Source organism: Cylas formicarius, unplaced genomic scaffold, assembly GCF_029955315.1.
Source record: "Cylas formicarius isolate icCylForm1 unplaced genomic scaffold, icCylForm1.1 PGA_scaffold_1__22_contigs__length_36826433, whole genome shotgun sequence".
NCBI classification, from domain to species: Eukaryota; Metazoa; Arthropoda; class Insecta; order Coleoptera; family Brentidae; genus Cylas; species Cylas formicarius.
Window position 1 is genome coordinate 2599629 of NW_026844264.1, and position 25839 is coordinate 2625467.

The window sequence follows — 25839 nt, forward strand, 5'->3', positions numbered from 1 at the left end:
TTTATTTCATTTAATTAATCCAAAATTGGATTGTATTATTTTGCATGAAAATGAAGCTGTCTCTTATAAGTGGTGCAAAGGGCATTACGTTATCTTTAATAATGTTTTCGAGATAGAATTTTGCATTCGTAGAACTAAGACGAATAGGGACCAGCTCAGCGTGTGCCTCAAAACATATTCCTCATTCCAATCTCATAAGATTCCCCCCAGATCATTTTTAAACCACATCGTTGGATGTATAATTCGTGATGGTAACCTAACAACGCAACGGTCTATTAATTTATATGTAAATTTAACATGATAACAGGGAGAGAATTTCCACAATCCCTATCAATCATTAAAATCGTCACCAAGTAATGGGATATATTTCACCACATTTTTATTTTTATGGGCTTATCAACAGAATAAAACTTACTATATTAGAACAAGAACAATCCAAATTTTAAAAGAAAGAATAAGATAGGCAATCAATGATTATAGGTTTATATATAAATTTACATTGCCAAGAATTATTCAAAATTGTATATAAATTGAAGAGGTTATATAGGAAAAAGAAACTAAGTATTTTACCTTTTTCCAAAAGAAAATTCAATAAATTCTTTAAGTCGGAATTTGTTTTACACTATTTTGTCTTGTGCTAAGTAATTTATTCTATTTAAGAAATTAAAGAGAAAATGTCATTATTAATTTATGCATTGCCTTATCATATGCTATAAGACATTTGAAACCCTTATATTTCCAAAACTAATGTCAACCAATTCAATATTGTTTGGTACTTGACATATAAACACATATTTGTCGTAATAGACGAAGAGCGTAAATGCGCCAGGGGTGCCTTTATCTCATTAGATTTATTTATTTGGAAATAATTTTTCCCAATGGGAAAACGAATGGGAAATTTTGGAAAAAAAAGTTTATTAACTATATCAGTCAATACAAAATGCTAAAAATTGTTTTTGACTTTGCTTAATAAAATTGAAAGAGTATTAATAGGAGTAATTAATGGAAGTATAATATAAAGGATGTTCCATTTGTCTTTTTTTTTATGGAATTCATATTTTTCATTTGAACTCAATCTGCATAAACGATGCGAACCAACTTCAATACAAGTATAGGATAAATGACTGTACCACTTTATAAAACTGTGGGCACAATACAACTTTAGCTGACGAAAAAATGCTCATTAATCCGTAAATACTCAGTATAGTCCATAAAAACCCTACATTGGGTGATTGAGTATAAAAGTGAGTATCTATTAATGCCATAATATACAGATTTCAAAAATATATAAATTATATTCGCACACATTTATGAATCATGCTGTATATTTGAAAATAATTTTAAATTGTTTTTTTAGTCTCATCTATAATTTTTGTATTTAACATTTTTCGCTCAAACAAATAATCCACGAGATTTTGGTATACTATTTGGCCACCCTGTATGAGGTTCTTCATATTGTTCTGACCAAAAAGTTTAGTGTTCGAGAGTTGGTTCCTTGGAGAATTGTTCGAAGTGAAAGCGGTGTTTGGGTTTGTCATTTATTATACAGCAAACCGCGTTTTTATAGTACGTATGTTGATTTTAGTGAACTCTGAGGCAAGATTTTTACCTTCTAAAGCTGCTGTGTTCTTCATCGCCCCCATTAGTACACAGTTTTTTGAACCTTTATTAAAACTTTATTAAAACTGAAAAACTATGGGCATTCATTTGAAACATAGTGTCCATTTATTAACAGTAAATTTTTAAGATTTGTCTTTTTTTTTCTAAATACTTGGACCGTGCTTTACAAGTTCTATTGGGATGTATCCTGATCCTGCAGATTTGTCATATTTAATCTCGTAGAGTGACTGTTTCATTGAAGTGAATTATTTGAAAAGATTCTCGTAGCACTGATGTTATTCTTGTACGCTAATAAGTTGTAGATTATCATACATGTTTCGACGTTTGGTGAGGAGGATGCCTGCGTCTTTTTAAAACTTTGTGTTTTATCCATAGATATACGAGGATAATTTACGTAGATAGCATCGTTTACATTTTAGCATGATATCTAGACGGGCTGAGACAATGTTGCCAAAGCTGAGCATCGACGCAGTTTTTAAAGAATTAATAGATAGAAAATAATATTTTTAGGAATAAAAGAGTTTAGATAAATAGAAATGGCGCAAGAGCGTCAAGTTTGTTGTAGAATTTTCGGTTTGGATTCCGCAGATATAAATACAACTGATTTATTTTCTTATGTCGTGGAATATTTGCGCATGGTCTTACTTATTGCTATAAATTTCCAAAAAAACGCTGAAACGCTGACGTCAGGTGCGATACTAGTATTTGCAAAAATAAAGCTGTAAGACCAAAAACTGAAGTTTGTAGCGATCACTTTCAAACTTCTGAGTTCTATTTTCGCAGCTTTAAATGTTTTTCAAAAAATATTAAATGCTGAAGTTTTTGGACCACAAAAATCAAGGTTAATTTGATTGTGCATTAAGTAGTTTAAATTTAGTTAAATTAAGTTATTTATTAATTCATTCATCATCTCCCAGAACAAAACAGTACGTAAATAATTTCACAGAATTTAGAAATTTGTCTTTGTACAAATGCAAATTGTTCTTAATTAAAAGAAAATTTCATTTTGTTCCTAGTTTTTCAAAAATTTATATAATATATTAGTGGTTTGGTGAAACCTTTCCAAGCATTCCTCAAACGTATTTGTACTATTAGCTTGAAAGAAAAAGAATTGTTTGTAACGAAATTTAAGTATATATGAATAATATATTGATATTTGTGTTTTGAATCCACCTACCGCAGTATACATATACCCCCGAACACATACTACCGAACGGAAAATAGGAAATTCCATGTAAATTTTTAGGTGGACAGATATTGGCTCTCCTGTATCAAAGTTGTAAAATAACTTTTTAAAGGGGCGGTATGGTCAACTCATGTGTCGAGTTTGAATAAATTTTAATAAGTCATTCTTCAGTTATTAAATTAAATATGGTGGCAAAATTGAAAAATTTCTATGGTTGGGGTAATAAATCAAACACCAGTAAAATTTATTTTGACAACGACGACACGAAAATTAGTGACAGTAACAATATTTTTATTTGTGATTCTTAAACGAGTAAACGCACTTAAATTAAAGCTAAATATGTGTAATTCAATTGAAGTCACTTTATTTTCCTGCTAAAACTGTACAAATAATGATAGGGATTTTTAAAAAACATTTGTTTCACTGACGAAGCAGATGTTCAAAATCCAAGCCAAAGACAATGAATATCGTTTTGTTCATAATCGAAGCCAATATGCTTAAAAAATAAATCTTATATATTATATTATATATCATATTATTGATTCATTTTTTATGGACTATAACCTCACGGCACAAACCTATTTGGACTTATTAAAAAATCAAATTGTTTTCGAAGATCAGGAGATCGGGTACTAGATGCATTGTTGTCCGGCCGACAATTCTCCCATAGTTAACGGGAATATTATTGGCCCAAGTTGCCGAATCCTTTGACCACCCAGGTCACTTGACCCCTCGCCGAAGGACTTTCTGTTGGGTCACTTGAAAAATGTTAAATTTGAAAACCGTAACCAGTTACAAAAAGCTATTTCCTTGGAATGTGACAGGATTTTACAACATCAAATAAGCAATGTTTGAAATGGATTTTACTATGGCTTAGGATATTGTTTAACAGTTAATGGAGGGTCTTTGAATATTCGCTTAAAAAATAATGTTGCGTATACCCGCGATCTACCCCTTTGACGTATACTTCGGTTCGATTATGGTTATTAAGGATACAAAACGACCCTTTCCGTTGGCAACACTTTATTTACTAATTATGACGCATTGATCTCCTTGACTATACGGCCAAACCGCGCTGTTGCCAGCTTATAAACTAATCCTAACATTCACGAAAATATAAGGCAGTGTTCGCGACATCCTACCACCCGAGACCCGTCCTAAACGTTACAATAGGGTCTCGAACTAAAACATAAAGCCTTAACCTAACAAAAATCGTTTAGGGATTTGTGTCACTCGTCCGCTTGCGTAGTGGCACTAGTAGTTATTAACTATAATATAGGCTTCCCCCACTCCTCTCCCTTTTGTGGGCGTGTCCTCCTTACCCACGACTCTCTAGCTCCTCCGCCTTTACCCATAATCCCTTGAAACTGGCTCCCATTGGATAAGCAAGCACCAATGGGGTTTAATCAATCTCCCCAGCTCTAGTTTGCGATGGCGGCGAAGCCAATCAGAGCCCAGATATTTTCCCACCCCTAAGAAAAGCAATGGCGTCAATGAGAGTTGATCATATTGTTCGCGTGACCATCTGCACCATCTAGCGGTTCGAATGTAAACTAGTATCCCCTCTTGGAATAAGATTTTCTTTAATAAGGTAACCCCACCTAGTGAATATTGACCAAAACATTTATTTTAAAAACATATAATTCTGCGAATGTGTACCCTCGCGGGTACAAACTGTACTTTTATTGCGCACAAAGGACAGGGGAAATAAAGACGAAAAGTATTGGATTTCTTTTCTCGGAACTGGAAGCTGGCAGGCACCACCAATAATATCTGCAAAACAAAAGTTGGTTAAAATTTTCATTAATAAAGTAGGATATTAGAAACCATATACCTTTTTAATTTACTAAGCCATCTACCGTGCGTTAACTTCATACATATTTCCGCATGCTTCTGTTTTAAGGTATCGTGAGATATTTGACTATTTATCTGGGAAAAGTTCATATGTCGAAAATATTATGTGTATGTGGCCGTGGTAGGCTTTCTTTGCAATTATAATTTTATTTTTATTATTTAATATTTACAAAATTAATTTATCTATCTTATTGATGATTTTGATTTTCTTTGCTATTTTTATTATTTGTTTTTATTATTTAATATTTTCAAAATTAATTTATCTATCTTATTGATGATTTTAAGATATCGCAGTCAACTTTACTATTTCATCAATTTCTTTTATTTATTGCTGATCTTTGAGGATAGTGTACATACTTTTTTTCGTAACTTATCTGTATCTACCCTTTAATTTCCTATCAAGCCATAAAGCAAACTCGAAAGGCATCTGGCATCTCAACTAAAAAGTCATATACTTTAAAGCTGCTGCGACTACTACATGAAAGTGTGTTTCTATGCAATCTCAACAATAATGAAATCTGGGCGCTTATATTAAATACTGTAATACTCTTCTCTACTAACGCTCTAGGAGACGCTATTTGAACCCTGTTCAAAGAAAAACTTCTACAGCCCAAATAACCTCTCTGAACCACACTTAAGCGCATCACTCTTTCACTGTCTTGCAGCCTTCAGATTAATATTCCGTACTAACTACGAATGCCATACACGAAACGTTCTCTTTTCTAATTTTTTTCTATGCGCTACATTAACGAACAGGATCTAAACTTTTCTGTCTGTGTATTTTGTTAGCCACCTTAAAAAAATTAAGAAAAGGTATGCGAACCTAGAGGATATTTTCCATATTTTTCACAAATGGTGACAACAATTAATGCAAGTATTATTTTTAATAATAATCCATCTTTCGCTATGACACGAAAACATCGATTTTTTAATTCTAACTTTTCTCATAGAGCTTCCCTTTAGTCTCTATCTGTTCTTTAACTAAATCCCCGCCTTTTTGAAAAACCAACCTCTAAAAATAGTTAATTTTCTCTAATTTAAATTTGTACGTTTTACGCAATATATGTGAATATTTTTGCTAGAGCATTTAGTTACTTAGTACATGTCCTAATCAATATTTTAAAAATATGATTCTAATGATACGTGTTTACGATTTGAAGATAACGAAACATTCCCCAGTTTTATAAATGAGAGCTCACCGCCAATCTACCAAACATCACAGTACAAGCTACCGTACTACGCCCCCCTGGACAAAATCAGGTTAGTCAGCGTCATTAATTCTACCTGCGTTAACGAATAGCGTATTGTTAATTAAGGTTTAATACGCAGAAAGTTTAAGTAACAAATAATTGCAATGAAACTCACTAACATCATAAATTATTTTAAAAAAATTAGAACAGTTGGAATTTACTGGAGTAACCAATTTGGCACTAAAAATGGAAATTTTCGATACTCTACTTGGTGCCTACAATAAATTTTACTATTATTTTTAATGCAGAGACACAACGATTTTCTAGTTCTGAATTTGATCAGGGGTATATGACCATAGTTTACGCCGACTCTAAAAGGCATGCAGTCTATTGTTTTTGAACGCCCCATTTTGTGTATTATGTTCAAAACAGAGACTCTCTGGGCTTACAACTACAGCTACCAGCTACTACTTTCAATAATATTAACACAAAAAAAGTAGGTGGCATTTCTATAATACGTGCAAAGTTTATGTGAAACTGACTGGAAGACAGTGTAATGCACCAATATGTTACTAAACATATTTCGATAGAATTCCGTAAGAGCTTACCTCCAAGTTTCCTCATTTAGTCAGTCAAAGCATCAAATGGGAAATTCCAATCCAACATATGTAGTGGTGGAAATATATTAATCGCCTACGTTACCGATGGTACCCGACTGAAGCTTCTGCGTCTTCTTTACCCCACATGCCTACTTAAAAAGATACTGGTCTAAGTCTCAATATTCCTGTTAAAAAAAAGAGAGGTTCTATATTACCATAAATATGTGTTTTCAAAATTTTACCTGAATGGTTCGTGATTCCTTATATATGCAGTGTTGGCAGCAATGTGGCGACGACTACGCTGAAACTTTGCATATCTCGTGTCCCCATGACTGGTCTGTTTCATATATCAAACCTCACCTCGCACGGGTTTGAACCTCCTTTAAAAAAAAAACAGGCAAGACTTATACTTATCATATCAAAGTAATACGAGGAACTTATATTTTATGCCAAAACTTATTTCATCACCTCCAAAGGGGAGTAGGGGTTTCTAAAGTATGGTAGGTACATCTCTTTCATTTTTTAATTAAAAAAAGTGACACAATTACGCGACGTAACTCGATCCGGATCGTTAACGCGTCTCAAGATGGGGGTTTAGAGATGCTGAGGTCATTAAATTGATTCACTAATACCAGTACACACTGAAACCCCTTATTTCCAAAATAAAAAATTGTTAACTGTTAACACAACAAAAAAACTATTTTCTCACCAATTATATTTCTGGGTCGTTTTCAGAATTTGAAAAATGTTCATGTCTCCCCACTATGCATTTGTACAAGAAGCAGGGCCGGATTAACAGCAATTATATTCTTGTCAGTCAACATACAGCCGCCGATTGAATTCTCGGATTCTGCTTTACTAGTTGCCATGGTCTGTCAAATATGTTACTTAAAAATTGTATATTTTTTTTACAAATAATATACCTTTCCTAAAATAATTCCGCCTTTGTCAAGTTGGACACGGGCACGTCTGTCCGCTTTGAAAAGCGCAGGCGTATGTATCTTTCAAAATGATCCAAGCAGGCTCGGATTGCCAGCAAATACACAACTCGCCGATTCAATTCTGAGATGTTGCTTCACGAGTTACCATGATCTGTCAAATATTTCAATTAAAAAAAAATCTATTATTTAGCAACAATATACCTTTTTAAAAATAATTTCGTCTTTTTTCAAGTTCAACAGGACACGTGTGTTCGTTTCAGTTGGACAAGGGCACGTCTGTCCGCTTTGAAAAGCACGGCGTATGTATCTTCCAAAATGATCCAAATTGTTAACCTTTTTTTGATTCCTCGTTCCCCGATTCAATTCTGAGATGTTGCTTCACGAGTTACCATGATCTGTCAAATATTTTAATTAAAAAAAAATCTATTATTTAGCAACAATATACCTTTTTAAAAATAATTTCGTTTTTTTCAAGTTCAACAGGACACGTGTGTTCGTTTCGAAAGGTTTCGTAGTCTGTAGCTCTGTCGAATTCTCCAAAATTCGTTAAACCTTCAGATATTTTCAAAATTTGTCCAACGCAGACTTCCACTCACGCAGTTTCGAAAACTTTCTGGTCTCCCCGCCATGCATTTGTACACGAAGCCGTTCTGGACTATCAGCAAACAGCACATCCGTCATTTTTCTTCTCGAATTCCGCTTGACGAGTTACATCGATCTGTCAAATATTTAATGTAAAACAATCTTATCTATTACTTTTGCCCAATATTAAGTAACTATTCAAAATTAGTAGCGCCTTTTCGAGTTCGAAAGGTTTCGTAGCTTATAGCCCTGCCGAAATGGCATTGCATTTGTACACGAAGCAGGGTCGGATTGTAAGCAAACAGCACCCCCGGTCACTTTTCTTCTCGGATTCTGCTTGACGAGTTACATCGATCTGTGGAATATTTAGCGAAAAAAAAAAATTATCTATTACTTTTACCAAAAATGAAGTACCTTTTTTCTTTAAAACAGTTCGTCCTTTTCGAGTTTGAAAGGTTTCGTAGCCTATAGCCCTGCCGAAATGTCATTGCATTTGTACACGAAGCAGGGTCGGATTGTCAGCAAACACCACAAGCGTCACTTTTCTTCTCGGTTTCTGCTTGACGAATTACATCGATCGGTCAAATATTTAATATAAAAAATATCTATTTTACCAAAAATACGTACTCTTCTAAGATAAATTAGCTCTTTTCGAGTTTAAGAGGACACGTATGTCAACTGTAGGATGTTTTATTATTATATTTTCCAGTGTCTATAAATTAATAAACAACAGAAGCTTCCGAATACAAAAATTTCAACATGAGTTTTTTTTTCTTGAAACTTAAAAGTTCTAACCCCTAAAACCATATTTTTAATACGCTGGCGGACGTATAACAATCCCCAAAAATTACCATATTTAAATTGTTACTATTGATATATTTCTATTCCGAACTTAACTCAATACATGCAAAAAAAAAACTAGCGAATGTTATTTATTATCTCCGATGAGTGGATGATTGAGAAACGTTTAAATAAATCTACCTTTCTGTCTCTCTTTTTCTATATAGGTCACTCATTCTCTCTATCTGTTACTTTCCACAATCCGAATTTACACTTGGCCCCCCAAAAATCTTGTAAAATTTTATCTGCTTAACTTCTTCGCGTTGTTCATATGGCTGAATTTTTTGGGAGATATATCGTGCGTTATTTCTATTAAAATTCTGTTTCCTTTTTACCTACTTCAAAAACGTAAGCGAGCATTTTTGGTTGTTTTATTAAACAAAAATTGATACTAAACAAGATCCGTATCTCCGACTTCAGCCTCCTTTGATCACTCCCCAATTTTTTTTAATTAAGTATAGAAACCTCGTCGAACATATACATAATACTAGGTCAAAATGTTACGCGGTTACTCATTAAAGTCGCAATTCCGAAAGCTTCTTACCTATCTTTTTCCAGTCTTTTTTGTTGTATTTATCCGTATATGAAACACACATTGAACACAAAACTTAAACTCGTTGGCGATATTGCATTAAGCAACAAACGCGTATAACAGAAACGAACCCTTAACACAAACGCTTCTTTAAACTTCGACTGACACGTGAAACAACCCGCATTCCTACGAAAGGCAGGTAAACCAAGCAGGTCAAATTTTAAGCTACCCTCCAGTGTCGTCGTAGGTTGGGGCATAGTAAATAGCGAATACAACAAAGCGGTAATTTATAATAATTTAATTTGCATTTTATTTAACTTAAGTTGTTTTGTAGAAAATGAGACATTTCTACAATTAATCAATATACTACGAGTACTTTTCCGCTTAATTACTATTTTTGAGAAACAAAAGGAAACGTTAGATTCCATTCAAACTTTTTCGGTTTTCATGATATCTCGCGTTTATTTAGAAGCTAATGGCCTGTGGCCTTAACCAGACGTTTCCAAAGCCTGGTTTGATATTATGTATATAAATCTTAACAAACATGAAAAATAGAGTTATATTGCCACCGAAAATCTGAATTTATGTTTAAAAATGTAACTTCCCGTATTTAAACTATTGCCTGCATTGGCGCCTATATTTTATAGTTTTTTTTTGTATCCTATTTTTTTTGTTTTGCTTGCAAATGTGTGTCCATTTTTCGGGTACTGAATTTTTTTTTCTCAAATTATTACAAATTACTCAAAACGGAGTTAAAAAGAGACGAGGAGAAAAGGGAAGAACCCTTATTTCTCCGACACTGACCTCCGATGTTTATAAAAATTGACGCCTTGACACCCTCCCCGTGAATATTTTACAAATGATTTTTAAAATTTAACTTCCAAATAACGCATACTCTGGCCTAGTGTCACAGTTTTGGGCCCCATTTTGCTATGGTTAGACAGGTTTATTCTTGTACATTGTCGGGACAAAAGAAGCATCTCCTTCATCCAAATTGACTTTTTCATACCTAATATAACAGCTGCCGGGCATCATCTCGCCTTAATTGTTTCTATTGAATTAATTTTAGTTACAAAAAATTAGATGATCGTCAAAATTGGCATAAAAAGATAATCAAGATTGAATTAAAACAAGAATATGCACAAAAGAAAAGAGATAAACTCCTACACGGGAAACAAGGAAATATCGCTGAAACGGCAACTGACCTAGCGCGCCTTTTTTAAAAATAATAATTTTTCAAAAGAATTCTAGGCTAAGCTAAATACCTGGTGCAACAAAATATTGAAGGATCTTCATGATCCTACCTGTGAGCGAGTAGAAAATTATTTGCAAAGAGGATAAAGGTATATCTTAATATAAATAGTTTCACTATTGATAATATGTCCCCTTTTAAAATGGCGCATTATTTGATACGTACTTTTTTCTTGTCAGAGCTTGTCTAAAAAAAAATCGGGATGGATGGAGGTTCTCCGTCAGGTTTTTTTCCTGTCGAAACAAGTATGTGCGGCGTTCGCTTTGGATCTGGGGAATGGGTGGGGTTATACATATATAAGCTATAAGAAATTTTAATTTTTTATTCAGTTTCCACTCATACAATTTCGTGATAAGTGCAGAGTGAGAAAAATGTCCGAAGTCGAAAATTATCCAACGCAAGCATTGGATTCGTGGGGAAGATTTGTGGTCAATGCGGAAATAATCCGCGAACAAAAATACATTTACGAGGCAGCAATTACGCTGCCGGAATTCGGACTAGAAATTACCTCAGGTCTTAGCCCAGCAAGAATCTTCGCTCCGGCAGTGAAAGTGAGCTTTATCCCCTACGTTTTGGCGGAGAAAAGAAGCATTTCGTTCGACGAGATAGACTTCACAGAATTAATACAACAGCTTCCATTGTTATTGTTAGCAGGCCCGACTGGTAAAGTTATGTATTTAACCTGCTTCAAACTCAGCTGTCTACAATGTGATGGTGAAGTCTTGGTCAAGATTGAAAATAGCGAGGGTATACTCTATATTTCGAAAGACTGGGTACAGGAATTAATTACCATAAGCAAATTGGTATTTAAAAGAATACGAGTACTGTCTCGTTTGAACTTTTACGAGTACTACGATAGAATATTGTATTTGACTATACATGAAAATTTACTGGAAGACGCCAAAATCTTTCCGCATATAGAATATTTATGTTCTACAGAAGAGAGTGAGCAGAGCTACTGCATGGAGGACTACATGCGTTTTGGAAAAATGCAGATAAAACAAGATATCAACAAAAGGATAGCATGGGACATACCTGTGTTTTAATAGAAATTTACCTGTAAACTAATAATAATAAATGTATTTTTAAAATTCAGTGTGTGTGTATGTTTTATCCTTACCCCCATAAAAAAAGTAAAAAAAAAACAAGTAATTGCGTAAAATAACTTTATTAAAGAAAAAAAAATAACTAAAATAATTACCAAAAAATAGTCGATCGACTATTTGATAGTACGGTTTTTGTAATTCGACTTCATAAAACGAAGCTTTGATTTAACGCCCCTCCATATCTTCCAAAATATACGTAAGAGGGAAGGAACCACTTACTTTAACAATCTTGAAATTTTCGGGGTGTCCAATTAATTTCATAGCTTTTGTCAAAAACCGATTTTGTGCGACTTATGCTCACTGCATCGCCAGCTTTGAACTTTGACTTTTGCACTGCAAATTTTTTTTGGTAAATTATATGCGACAATCTCCGTTGTTGGGGTAATTTCTGATGGTTTCATTCCGGTGGTACTATGTTTTGTTTGGTTATATTTTGTTGTTATTTTTTTTTCTTTAATAAAGTTATTTTACGCAATTACTTGTTTTTTTTTTTACTTTTTTTATGGGGGTAAGGATAAAACATACACACACACTGAATTTTAAAAATACATTTATTATTATTAGTTTACAGGTAAATTTCTATTAAAACACAGGTATGTCCCATGCTATCCTTTTGTTGATATCTTGTTTTATCTGCATTTTTCCAAAACGCATGTAGTCCTCCATGCAGTAGCTCTGCTCACTCTCTTCTGTAGAACATAAATATTCTATATGCGGAAAGATTTTGGCGTCTTCCAGTAAATTTTCATGTATAGTCAAATACAATATTCTATCGTAGTACTCGTAAAAGTTCAAACGAGACAGTACTCGTATTCTTTTAAATACCAATTTGCTTATGGTAATTAATTCCTGTACCCAGTCTTTCGAAATATAGAGTATACCCTCGCTATTTTCAATCTTGACCAAGACTTCACCATCACATTGAAGACAGCTGAGTTTGAAGCAGGTTAAATACATAACTTTACCAGTCGGGCCTGCTAACAATAACAATGGAAGCTGTTGTATTAATTCTGTGAAGTCTATCTCGTCGAACGAAATGCTTCTTTTCTCCGCCAAAACGTAGGGGATAAAGCTCACTTTCACTGCCGGAGCGAAGATTCTTGCTGGGCTAAGACCTGAGGTAATTTCTAGTCCGAATTCCGGCAGCGTAATTGCTGCCTCGTAAATGTATTTTTGTTCGCGGATTATTTCCGCATTGACCACAAATCTTCCCCACGAATCCAATGCTTGCGTTGGATAATTTTCGACTTCGGACATTTTTCTCACTCTGCACTTATCACGAAATTGTATGAGTGGAAACTGAATAAAAAATTAAAATTTCTTATAGCTTATATATGTATAACCCCACCCATTCCCCAGATCCAAAGCGAACGCCGCACATACTTGTTTCGACAGGAAAAAAACCTGACGGAGAACCTCCATCCATCCCGATTTTTTTTTAGACAAGCTCTGACAAGAAAAAAGTACGTATCAAATAATGCGCCATTTTAAAAGGGGACATATTATCAATAGTGAAACTATTTATATTAAGATATACCTTTATCCTCTTTGCAAATAATTTTCTACTCGCTCACAGGTAGGATCATGAAGATCCTTCAATATTTTGTTGCACCAGGTATTTAGCTTAGCCTAGAATTCTTTTGAAAAATTATTATTTTTAAAAAAGGCGCGCTAGGTCAGTTGCCGTTTCAGCGATATTTCCTTGTTTCCCGTGTCGGAGTTTATCTCTTTTCTTTTGTGCATATTCTTGTTTTAATTAAATCTTGATTATCTTTTTATGCCAATTTTGACGATCATCTAATTTTTTGTAACTAAAATTAATTCAATAGAAACAATTAAGGCGAGATGATGCCCGGCAGCTGTTATATTAGGTATGAAAAAGTCAATTTGGATGAAGGAGATGCTTCTTTTGTCCCGACAATGTACAAGAATAAACCTGTCTAACCATAGCAAAATGGGGCCCAAAACTGTGACACTAGGCCAGAGTATGCGTTATTTGGAAGTTACATTTTAAAAATCATTTGTAAAATATTCACGGGGAGGGTGTCAAGGCGTCAATTTTTATAAACATCGGAGGTCAGTGTCGGAGAAATAAGGGTTCTTCCCTTTTCTCCTCGTCTCTTTTTAACTCCGTTTTGAGTAATTTGTAATAATTTGAGAAAAAAAAATTCAGTACCCGAAAAATGGACACACATTTGCAAGCAAAACAAAAAAAATAGGATACAAAAAAAAAACTATAAAATATAGGCGCCAATGCAGGCAATAGTTTAAATACGGGAAGTTACATTTTTAAACATAAATTCAGATTTTCGGTGGCAATATAACTCTATTTTTCATGTTTGTTAAGATTTATATACATAATATCAAACCAGGCTTTGGAAACGTCTGGTTAAGGCCACAGGCCATTAGCTTCTAAATAAACGCGAGATATCATGAAAACCGAAAAAGTTTGAATGGAATCTAACGTTTCCTTTTGTTTCTCAAAAATAGTAATTAAGCGGAAAAGTACTCGTAGTATATTGATTAATTGTAGAAATGTCTCATTTTCTACAAAACAACTTAAGTTAAATAAAATGCAAATTAAATTATTATAAATTACCGCTTTGTTGTATTCGCTATTTACTATGCCCCAACCTACGACGACACTGGAGGGTAGCTTAAAATTTGACCTGCTTGGTTTACCTGCCTTTCGTAGGAATGCGGGTTGTTTCACGTGTCAGTCGAAGTTTAAAGAAGCGTTTGTGTTAAGGGTTCGTTTCTGTTATACGCGTTTGTTGCTTAATGCAATATCGCCAACGAGTTTAAGTTTTGTGTTCAATGTGTGTTTCATATACGGATAAATAAAACAAAAAAGACTGGAAAAAGATAGGTAAGAAGCTTTCGGAATTGCGACTTTAATGAGTAACCGCGTAACATTTTGACCTAGTATTATGTATATGTTCGACGAGGTTTCTATACTTAATTAAAAAAAATTGGGGAGTGATCAAAGGAGGCTGAAGTCGGAGATACGGATCTTGTTTAGTATCAATTTTTGTTTAATAAAACAACCAAAAATGCTCGCTTACGTTTTTGAAGTAGGTAAAAAGGAAACAGAATTTTAATAGAAATAACGCACGATATATCTCCCAAAAAATTCAGCCATATGAACAACGCGAAGAAGTTAAGCAGATAAAATTTTACAAGATTTTTGGGGGGCCAAGTGTAAATTCGGATTGTGGAAAGTAACAGATAGAGAGAATGAGTGACCTATATAGAAAAAGAGAGACAGAAAGGTAGATTTATTTAAACGTTTCTCAATCATCCACTCATCGGAGATAATAAATAACATTCGCTAGTTTTTTTTTTGCATGTATTGAGTTAAGTTCGGAATAGAAATATATCAATAGTAACAATTTAAATATGGTAATTTTTGGGGATTGTTATACGTCCGCCAGCGTATTAAAAATATGGTTTTAGGGGTTAGAACTTTTAAGTTTCAAGAAAAAAAAACTCATGTTGAAATTTTTGTATTCGGAAGCTTCTGTTGTTTATTAATTTATAGACACTGGAAAATATAATAATAAAACATCCTACAGTTGACATACGTGTCCTCTTAAACTCGAAAAGAGCTAATTTATCTTAGAAGAGTACGTATTTTTGGTAAAATAGATATTTTTTATATTAAATATTTGACCGATCGATGTAATTCGTCAAGCAGAAACCGAGAAGAAAAGTGACGCTTGTGGTGTTTGCTGACAATCCGACCCTGCTTCGTGTACAAATGCAATGACATTTCGGCAGGGCTATAGGCTACGAAACCTTTCAAACTCGAAAAGGACGAACTGTTTTAAAGAAAAAAGGTACTTCATTTTTGGTAAAAGTAATAGATAATTTTTTTTTTTCGATAAATATTCCACAGATCGATGTAACTCGTCAAGCAGAATCCGAGAAGAAAAGTGACCGGGGGTGCTGTTTGCTTACAATCCGACCCTGCTTCGTGTACAAATGCAATGCCATTTCGGCAGGGCTATAGGCTACGAAACCTTTCGAACTCGAAAAGGCGCTACTAATTTTGAATAGGTACTTAATATTGGGTAAAAGTAATAGATAAGATTGTTTTACATTAAATATTTGACAGATCGATGTAACTCGTCAAGCGGAATTCGAGAAGAGAAATGACGGATGTGCTGTTTGCTGATAGTCCAGAAAGGCTTCGTGTACAAATGCATGGCGGGGAGACCAGAAAGTTTTCGAAACTGCGTGAGTGGAAGTCTGCGTTGGACAAATTTTGAAAATATCTGAAGGTTTAACGAATTTTGGAGAATTCGACAGAGCTACAGACTACGAAACCTTTCGAAACGAACACACGTGTCCTGTTGAACTTGAAAAAAACGAAATTATTTTTAAAAAGGTATATTGTTGCTAAATAATAGATTTTTTTTTAATTAAAATATTTGACAGATCATGGTAACTCGTGAAGCAACATCTCAGAATTGAATCGGGGAACGAGGAATCAAAAAAAGGTTAACAATTTGGATCATTTTGGAAGATACATACGCCGCGCTTTTCAAAGCGGACAGACGTGCCCTTGTCCAACTGAAACGAACACACGTGTCCTGTTGAACTTGAAAAAAGACGAAATTATTTTTAAAAAGGTATATTGTTGCTAAATAATAGATTTTTTTTAATTGAAATATTTGACAGATCATGGTAACTCGTGAAGCAACATCTCAGAATTGAATCGGCGAGTTGTGTATTTGCTGGCAATCCGAGCCTGCTTGGATCATTTTGGAAGATACATACGCCTGCGCTTTTCAAAGCGGACAGACGTGCCCGTGTCCAACTTGACAAAGGCGGAATTATTTTAGGAAAGGTATATATTTGTAAAAAAAATATACAATTTTTAAGTAACATATTTGACAGACCATGGCAACTAGTAAAGCAGAATCCGAGAATTCAATCGGCGGCTGTATGTTGACTGACAAGAATATAATTGCTGTTAATCCGGCCCTGCTTCTTGTACAAATGCATAGTGGGGAGACATGAACATTTTTCGAAATTGCGGCCCTATCCTCTTGGGATTCTACGTTGGACAAATTCTGAAAACGACCCAGAAATATAATTGGTGAGAAAATAGTTTTTTTGTTGTGTTAACAGTTAACAATTTTTTATTTTGGAAATAAGGGGTTTCAGTGTGTACTGGTATTAGTGAATCAATTTAATGACCTCAGCATCTCTAAACCCCCATCTTGAGAAGCGTTAACGATCCGGATCGAGTTACGTCGCGTAATTGTGTCACTTTTTTTAATTAAAAAATGAAAGAGATGTACCTACAATACTTTAGAAACCCCTACTCCCCTTTGGAGGTGATGAAATAAGTTTTGGCATAAAATATAAGTTCCTCGTATTACTTTGATATGATAAGTATAAGTCTTGCCTGTTTTTTTTTTAAAGGAGGTTCAAACCCGTGCGAGGTGAGGTTTGATATATGAAACAGACCAGTCATGGGGACACGAGATATGCAAAGTTTCAGCGTAGTCGTCGCCACATTGCTGCCAACACTGCATATATAAGGAATCACGAACCATTCAGGTAAAATTTTGAAAACACATATTTATGGTAATATAGAACCTCTCTTTTTTTTAACAGGAATATTGAGACTTAGACCAGTATCTTTTTAAGTAGGCATGTGGGGTAAAGAAGACGCAGAAGCTTCAGTCGGGTACCATCGGTAACGTAGGCGATTAATATATTTCCACCACTACATATGTTGGATTGGAATTTCCCATTTGATGCTTTGACTGACTAAATGAGGAAACTTGGAGGTAAGCTCTTACGGAATTCTATCGAAATATGTTTAGTAACATATTGGTGCATTACTCTGTCTTCCAGTCAGTTTCACATAAACTTTGCACGTATTATAGAAATGCCACCTACTTTTTTTGTGTTAATATTATTGAAAGTAGTAGCTGGTAGCTGTAGTTGTAAGCCCAGAGAGTCTCTGTTTTGAACATAATACACAAAATGGGGCGTTCAAAAACAATAGACTGCATGCCTTTTAGAGTCGGCGTAAACTATGGTCATATACCCCTGATCAAATTCAGAACTAGAAAATCGTTGTGTCTCTGCATTAAAAATAATAGTAAAATTTATTGTAGGCACCAAGTAGAGTATCGAAAATTTCCATTTTTAGTGCCAAATTGGTTACTCCAGTGAATTCCAACTGTTCTAATTTTTTTAAAATAATTTATGATGTTAGTGAGTTTCATTGCAATTATTTGTTACTTAAACTTTCTGCGTATTAAACCTTAATTAACAATACGCTATTCGTTAACGCAGGTAGAATTAATGACGCTGACTAACCTGATTTTGTCCAGGGGGGCGTAGTACGGTAGCTTGTACTGTGATGTTTGGTAGATTGGCGGTGAGCTCTCATTTATAAAACTGGGGAATGTTTCGTTATCTTCAAATCGTAAACACGTATCATTAGAATCATATTTTTAAAATATTGATTAGGACATGTACTAAGTAACTAAATGCTCTAGCAAAAATATTCACACATATTGCGTAAAACGTACAAATTTAAATTAGAGAAAATTAACTATTTTTAGAGGTTGGTTTTTCAAAAAGGCGGGGATTTAGTTAAAGAACAGATAGAGACTAAAGGGAAGCTCTATGAGAAAAGTTAGAATTAAAAAATCGATGTTTTCGTGTCATAGCGAAAGATGGATTATTATTAAAAATAATACTTGCATTAATTGTTGTCACCATTTGTGAAAAATATGGAAAATATCCTCTAGGTACGCATACCTTTTCTTAATTTTTTTAAGGTGGCTAACAAAATACACAGACAGAAAAGTTTAGATCCTGTTCGTTAATGTAGCGCATAGAAAAAAATTAGAAAAGAGAACGTTTCGTGTATGGCATTCGTAGTTAGTACGGAATATTAATCTGAAGGCTGCAAGACAGTGAAAGAGTGATGCGCTTAAGTGTGGTTCAGAGAGGTAATTTGGGCTGTAGAAGTTTTTCTTTGAACAGGGTTCAAATAGCGTCTCCTAGAGCGTTAGTAGAGAAGAGTATTACAGTATTTAATATAAGCGCCCAGATTTCATTATTGTTGAGATTGCATAGAAACACACTTTCATGTAGTAGTCGCAGCAGCTTTAAAGTATATGACTTTTTAGTTAAGATGCCAGATGCCTTTCGAGTTTGCTTTATGGCTTGATAGGAAATTAAAGGGTAGATACAGATAAGTTACGAAAAAAAGTATGTACACTATCCTCAAAGATCAGCAATAAATAAAAGAAATTGATGAAATAGTAAAGTTGACTGCGATATCTTAAAATCATCAATAAGATAGATAAATTAATTTTGAAAATATTAAATAATAAAAACAAATAATAAAAATAGCAAAGAAAATCAAAATCATCAATAAGATAGATAAATTAATTTTGTAAATATTAAATAATAAAAATAAAATTATAATAGCAAAGAAAGCCTACCACGGCCACATACACATAATATTTTCGACATATGAACTTTTCCCAGATAAATAGTCAAATATCTCACGATACCTTAAAACAGAAGCATGCGGAAATATGTATGAAGTTAACGCACGGTAGATGTCTTAGTAAATTAAAAAGGTATATGGTTTCTAATATCCTACTTTATTAATGAAAATTTTAACCAACTTTTGTTTTGCAGATATTATTGGTGGTGCCTGCCAGCTTCCAGTTCCGAGAAAAGAAATCCAATACTTTTCGTCTTTATTTCCCCTGTCCTTTGTGCGCAATAAAAGTACAGTTTGTACCCGCGAGGGTACACATTCGCAGAATTATATGTTTTTAAAATAAATGTTTTGGTTAATATTCAGTTAGGTGGGGTTACCTTATTAAAGAAAATCTTATTCCAAGAGGGGACACTAGTTTACATTCGAACCGCTAGATGGTGCAGATGGTCACGCGAACAATATGATCAAGTCTCATTGACGCCATTGCTTTTCTTAGGGGTGGGAAAATATCTGGGCTCTGATTGGCTTCGCCGCCATCGCAAACTAGAGGTGGGGAGATTGATTAAACCCCATTGGTGCTTGCTTATCCAATGGGAGCCAGTTTCAAGGGATTATGGGTAAAGGCGGAGGAGCTAGAGAGTCGTGGGTAAGGAGGACACGCCCACAAAAGGGAGAGGAGTGGGGGAAGCCTATATTATAGTTAATAACTACTGCCACTGACTAGTGTGTTCGGGTACTCTGCCTTTTTTTGCTCCCGTTTCTTTTCTCGCACCTCTCTAATATACTTTACGCACTGTTGGTCTAAGTCGAGCGAAATTCTCAACCTCGGCCGTTGGTCCACCATTCAGTGGTTCGCAGACTCTTCTGGATGCTTTGCCTTTTCCGGTCCCGTCTCCTCTAGACTTCTCAGTATCCTCCTTTACCAGCCGGACTTGCCCATCTTTGCCAGGAACCAACTCTATCACTCGACCAAGTGGCCAAGCCATTCGCTTAGTAAAGTCGTTAGTAATGAACACGACTTCGTTCAGTGCAATACGACGCTTAGAATCCTTACTTCCAAAGAATTTTAACTGTCCCAAATCGTCGGCGTAAGTCTTTTCGCACATTCGCCAAATGCAATGCCCTTTTGGACAGGAACTGTTGATCGACCAGGTCACAGTGAGGGACACCGTCCGAGGTGTACTCTCGGAGAAACATCATAGGGATCACTCGACATATACGTTAGTGATCGGGAGTTTATCACGGATTCACAGTCACATAGCACGGTGATTACTTCTTCATAATTTAGGGAATCTCAGTCTAGCATTTTCCGCACTAGTGGCTTGAAAACCACTACAAGTCTCTCTCAAAATCCGCTCACCATGATGCGGTAGTTGGATTAAAACACCATTTGACACGTTCTACCGAAGTAGTGACTGTTGTGCTGTTCCAGTCCAGTTTACCGAAAACATTATCCAAGCCGATAAAGAAGGTACCGTTAACACTTATACATGGTCCGCGGTGGGCCCCTTCGTGCGAAAAACCGGTGTACGAGAATAAGCGGCGTTCGGGATCACCGGAGTAGATTTCGCAGGACCTTCGTATTTGCGGAACTCGCAAAAGGTTTGGGTTTGTCGGTTTACCTGTGCGGTGTTTCGTGTTGTTCATTTCAAGTTTTCTACGTCTTCGTCCAGCAGCATAGCCACCGTGGCGAAAACGTTTTGAGCGTTTTATGGTTGCAAGCGGACAGAATCAAAAATCCGACAAAGAACGAATAATGTACGTTGTTGGGGAAGAAGCGGAAGAGGTATGGCTGCAGTTCAGGAACGCACCAACTACCTACGAATTAGCATTAACCGCATTCGAAAACCACTTCATACCCCGCGGAAACAATATTTTCGAACGATTTAAATTCAACAGCAGATCGCAGACAACCGAGCCAATTGAAAACTTCATTACAAATTTGCATTTTCTGGCCGAACATTGCCAATTCGGTGCTTTAAAAGAAGAATTGATAAGGGACAGGATCGTAGTAGGTATCGTAGATCAAAAAATCAGTAAAAGATTACAATTAAAACCGCAATTAACAATAACCGAGTGCGTCTTGGACGCCAAGCAAGTAGATACATCGTCCGGATTCTATCAAATAAAATTAACTAAACAGTCAACATTTAACTTGTTTCATAACTCCTTTTGGTCGCTTCATATTTAAACGATTACCCTTTAGCATTACATGTGCTCCAGAATGTTTTTCTATGCTTTTAAATTACCTTTTAAAAGGGTTTGATGGTGTTATTTTTCATATAGACGACATATTAATCCATGCACCTACACTAGAAAAACATAACGAAATTCTTTTTGAAGTTTTGAAACATACTCAGACAGAAGGCATCAGTTTAAATAAACAAAAATGTGTTTTTGGCGTAAAAGCTCTCCAATTCTTAGGACATTTGATATCTAGTTCGGGCATATCTGTAGATCCCGAAAGAATACAATCTATAATCAATTTTAAGATTCTTAGGGATGGTAAAATTTTCAAGTCGTTATATACCAAATCTTTCTCACGTTCTAGAACCGTTAACTTCTTTATTGAAGAAAAATGTAAACTTTTCATGGGGATTGTCCCAAAAACAAAGTTTAAAAAAAATTAAAGAATTATTGCAACAAAGCTCCTGTCTCGAATATTTTGATCGAAGTAAAAAAAATATAATTTCGGCAGATTTTGGAATAGAAGCTTGTCTAATTCAACAAGACAAAAGTGCATGGGTTAGGGAAGATCAACGCCATTTACAAAGGATACTGTGGAGAGCAGCAGAAGAAGTCAAGGTCTACAATTTAAACACGGTGACGTTTGGATTAACCTCAAGTCCATTTATAGCGGTAAGGTGTTTGCAGGAACTGGCAAAAAATTGCGAACAAACACAAATTTCAAAGGTAATTGGCAAGAACTTCTACGTTGATGATTTGAAATCAGGGGCCTCGTCGATTCAAGAGGCACTTCAGATATGTAAGGGTGTTTGTGAGGTTTTAAAATCTGGTGGATTTGAGCTCAGAAAGTTCAGTTCGAACAAGAAAGAGTTCTTGGAACAATTTGGAGTAAGGCCCAAGACAGAATTACAAGCTCTTAATTTAGGAGAGCATCAACACAAAACTTTGGGATTGTATTGGGACTGTCAGGCAGATATCTTTACCTACAGGGTGAGGGAATTTTCAAGTAATTCAAGTACCACAAAACGGAAGATTCTGTCAGAAATTGCCCAGCTGTTCGATCCACTTGGGTTAGTCAGCCCATGTGTCGTCATTCCCAAAATTATTTTACAAAGATTGTGGATTCTCAAGTTGGATTGGGACGATGAAGTACCGACCAATATTGCCCAAGAGTGGAAACAATTTAAGCAAGAAATGGTGAAATTAAACATGCTGCATATTCCAAGACATGTAGGTAGCAACAATTCAGAGGACATCGAACTTCATGGATTTTGTGATGCTGCACAAGAAGCGTTTGGAGCATATGTCTATGTCAGAATTGTCACGAAGGATAGAAGTGTAGTCGTTAGCTTATTGTGTGCAAAAAGTAAAGTTGCCCCGATAAAGGCACTAACTATACCGAAATTGGAATTGTCAGGTGCATTATTACTTTCAAGGTTGATAAAATAAGTACAAACTTCCATGACGTTAAATTTCAGGAAACTGTTTTTGTGGAGCGATTGTACAGTAACATTAAGTTAGATAAAATCACCAGCAAATCAATTCCAAGCTTTTGTCGCAAATAGAGTATCTCAAATTCAGTCTATGACGGATCAAGATAATTGGCATTATGTGCGGTCAGAAGAAAAAACGGCAGACTTAGTATCCCGGGGACTTTTTCCTTCCAAGTTGTGTGGAAATAAATTGTGGTTTGAAGGTCCACAATGGTTGTCACAAGATTTCTTTCCAAATCAGGGTGTTAATGTGCCTTTAGAGGAACTTCCAGAAAGGAGGAAGCGAGTAAAAGCCTTTTTGAATACAGAGAAGAATAGTCTAGAGATTTTTTCCAGATATTCCAGTTGGACAAAATTGAAACGTGTATTTGCATATTGCTTAAGGTTTACGGCGCGTTGCAGAAAATTGTATAGTCACGAATCAAAGAATTTGACAGTGAAGGAACTCCAAGAGTCTGAAAAAATGTTAATAAAGTTATCACAAGATGAATGTTTCGAAAATGAGCAGAAAATCTTGGAGACCTGTGAGAAGATAAAAAAGGGTTGGTTGTCAAATTTAAATCCGTTTCTAGACGCCGACGGATTAATCAGAGTAGGCGGAAGACTAGCGCTTTCAGAATTTAAATATGACAAAAAATTCCCAATTGTGTTAGACCCAAACCATCCATGTACAAAATTGATTGTTAAGGCAGAGCATTTGAGACTATTGCATGCAGGCCCTCAATTAGTGCTCAGTTCATTAAGGGAAAATTATTGGCCACTAAAGGGCAGAAATGTTGTGAGAAAGATGGTGCATGAATGTGTTGTGTGTTCGAAGGTTCAACCTAGGTCCTTTGAAATACAGATGGGAAACCTACCTAAGGCACGAGTGATCCCACAATTTCCATTCAATACCACAGGGGTTGATTATACAGGGCCGTTCAATTTTAAAATAGCTTTGGGACGGGGCATGCGTTTGTACAAGGGGTATGTTTGTTTATTTATTTGTTTTTGCACACGTGCAATACATTTAGAGGCTGTAACAAGTCTGTCTACGCAAGCATTTGTTGCAACCTTCAGGAGATTCGTGTCTAGGAGGGGCAAACCAGAAAAAATGTTTTCAGACAATGGTAAAAATTTTGTGGGTGCTCAGACAGAACTGAGATTGTTGGGAAAATTTTTGCGTAATAATCATGTCAGTTTAAAGACATTGATTGCGACAGAAGGAGTTAATTGGTCTTTTATTCCGGCATATTCGCCTCATTTTGGGGGTTTATGGGAGTCAGGGGTAAAAAGTGTAAAATACCATTTAAAAAGAGCTGTGGGCAAGGCAAATTTGACTTATGAGGATTTTTCTACTTTGTTGTGTCAAATAGAGGCCATTTTAAACTCACGTCCTCTCACTTCAATGCCCTCTGATCCTTCTGACTTGGACGTTTTAACCCCATCCCATTTCCTGATCGGAAGAAGGGCAACCTCATTACCGGACCCACGATTTCTGAAAATAGGCTTGCTAGCTATCAACGTATTCAACAATACCAACAAGGTTTTTGGTCTCGTTGGTCACTGGAATACATCGCTGAACTTCAGAGGCGCGTCAAATGGAAGGCTGGCGGGGACACTCTGCAGGAAGGGACATTGGTGATCGTGAAAGAAGAAAATGTGCCTCCCTTGTGTTGGAAAATGGGACGCATCGTTCAGTTATACCCAGGAGAGGACAACATTAGTCGGGTGGCTGATGTAAAAACGAGTGAACGTGTCATCGAACGTTCATTCGCAAAATTGTGTCCATTGTTTCACGAAAGTGGGTGAGAAAAAAACTCAGTTCAAGTGGTTTCAAAGGTTGTCTAAGACAAATTGATTTTCAAGAAATGTTTGTTTTGTTGTTTTTTTTTTGAAAGAGGGTTCTTTCAAGGCTGGAGGTATGTTGAGTTCAAAATTATGTAAATTTCTTTTTAATTTTGTGTATCTTAAACATTCAGTCAATGTGACAACAGGGCATTGTACGCCAAACCGGCAAGGTCTACGTTTCTGCTAGGCTAGTAACAATTTTGTAGCGTTACGGGGTAGACGTTCACGGCATGGGTCGCGACGTCGCCGCAAAGTGAGATACAGTCCATTTATAGAAAAGAAAAATTCAATAAATATTAAGTGATTGAGGAAACGCTTGTATTATTGAAGAAACAAGTATGTTAAGCGTCAAGATTACTATCAAAAAACTGAACAACTTTACGCTCAAATAGAACGTAAAAGTTTAGCATTAACGTGGACTTGTGATATATTTTCTGAGTATATCTCTGAATTAAAAATATCTCTAGAAACAGATCATAAACCACTCGTACAAGTTCTTCAAACTAAACCTATTAATGAATTAATTCCTCGTTTGCAACGTTTCCGACTAAGACTAACGCGCTATGACTACGATGTTTGTTTTGTACCTGGAAAAGACTTAGTTGTTGGGAACGCATTATCGACAAAAGTGGCTATCGATGAACCACCAGTATAATCAAATACCAACTACCACGTTTAAATAAATCTATACCTACTTTTTGCCATGGTCTTTCAAGAAACGGTTCTTTTTTATTAATTCGCTGTTTAACACAGTTGGGGAAATTTCTGACTAAATTTTCTATTTCGGTTGATAATCCTAGCCACCAAACACAAGATTTTGCTAGGGCTCTACATTTAACAATTCCAAAATGACCTTGATCTTTCTTGAGAAAACTGACGTAGATGTTGACAAATTAAATCTTTGTTTTGTTCCGATTTTATTTCTTCCAAAAAATACTGTTTGACTTCAAAAGAGGTAGGGATTAAGTTTACATAAATATCAGTTTCGAGGACTAATTCGACGAATTACGGTAAACTTTACATCTTCAATGAATACGCTTAATACGCCCCGTAAGCGAAAGTATCCCCGTGATTCACGCAGGATATAATCAAGCAAATCCGCTTAAAATCTAAATATTTAAAGTTGTTTAAGATTAAG

General features: G+C 35.3%; 2 long non-coding RNA genes across 2 annotated transcripts; one reads left to right on the forward strand and one right to left on the reverse strand.

Annotated features, from left to right (window-relative positions):
• Positions 1-4409: 4409 nt before the first annotated feature.
• LOC132697475 (uncharacterized) lies at positions 4410-6801 on the reverse strand. Its single transcript, XR_009618158.1, has 3 exons — positions 6692-6801; positions 6459-6634; positions 4410-4579 (listed from the first exon to the last, which is right to left on the reverse strand). It is a non-coding gene; the product is annotated as an uncharacterized LOC132697475 (long non-coding RNA).
• A 9852-nt stretch (positions 6802-16653) lies between these two features.
• On the forward strand, positions 16654-17619 carry LOC132697341 (uncharacterized). The gene is made up of 3 exons (XR_009618142.1): positions 16654-16806; positions 17136-17273; positions 17331-17619. It is a non-coding gene; the product is annotated as an uncharacterized LOC132697341 (long non-coding RNA).
• Positions 17620-25839: the final 8220 nt, after the last annotated feature.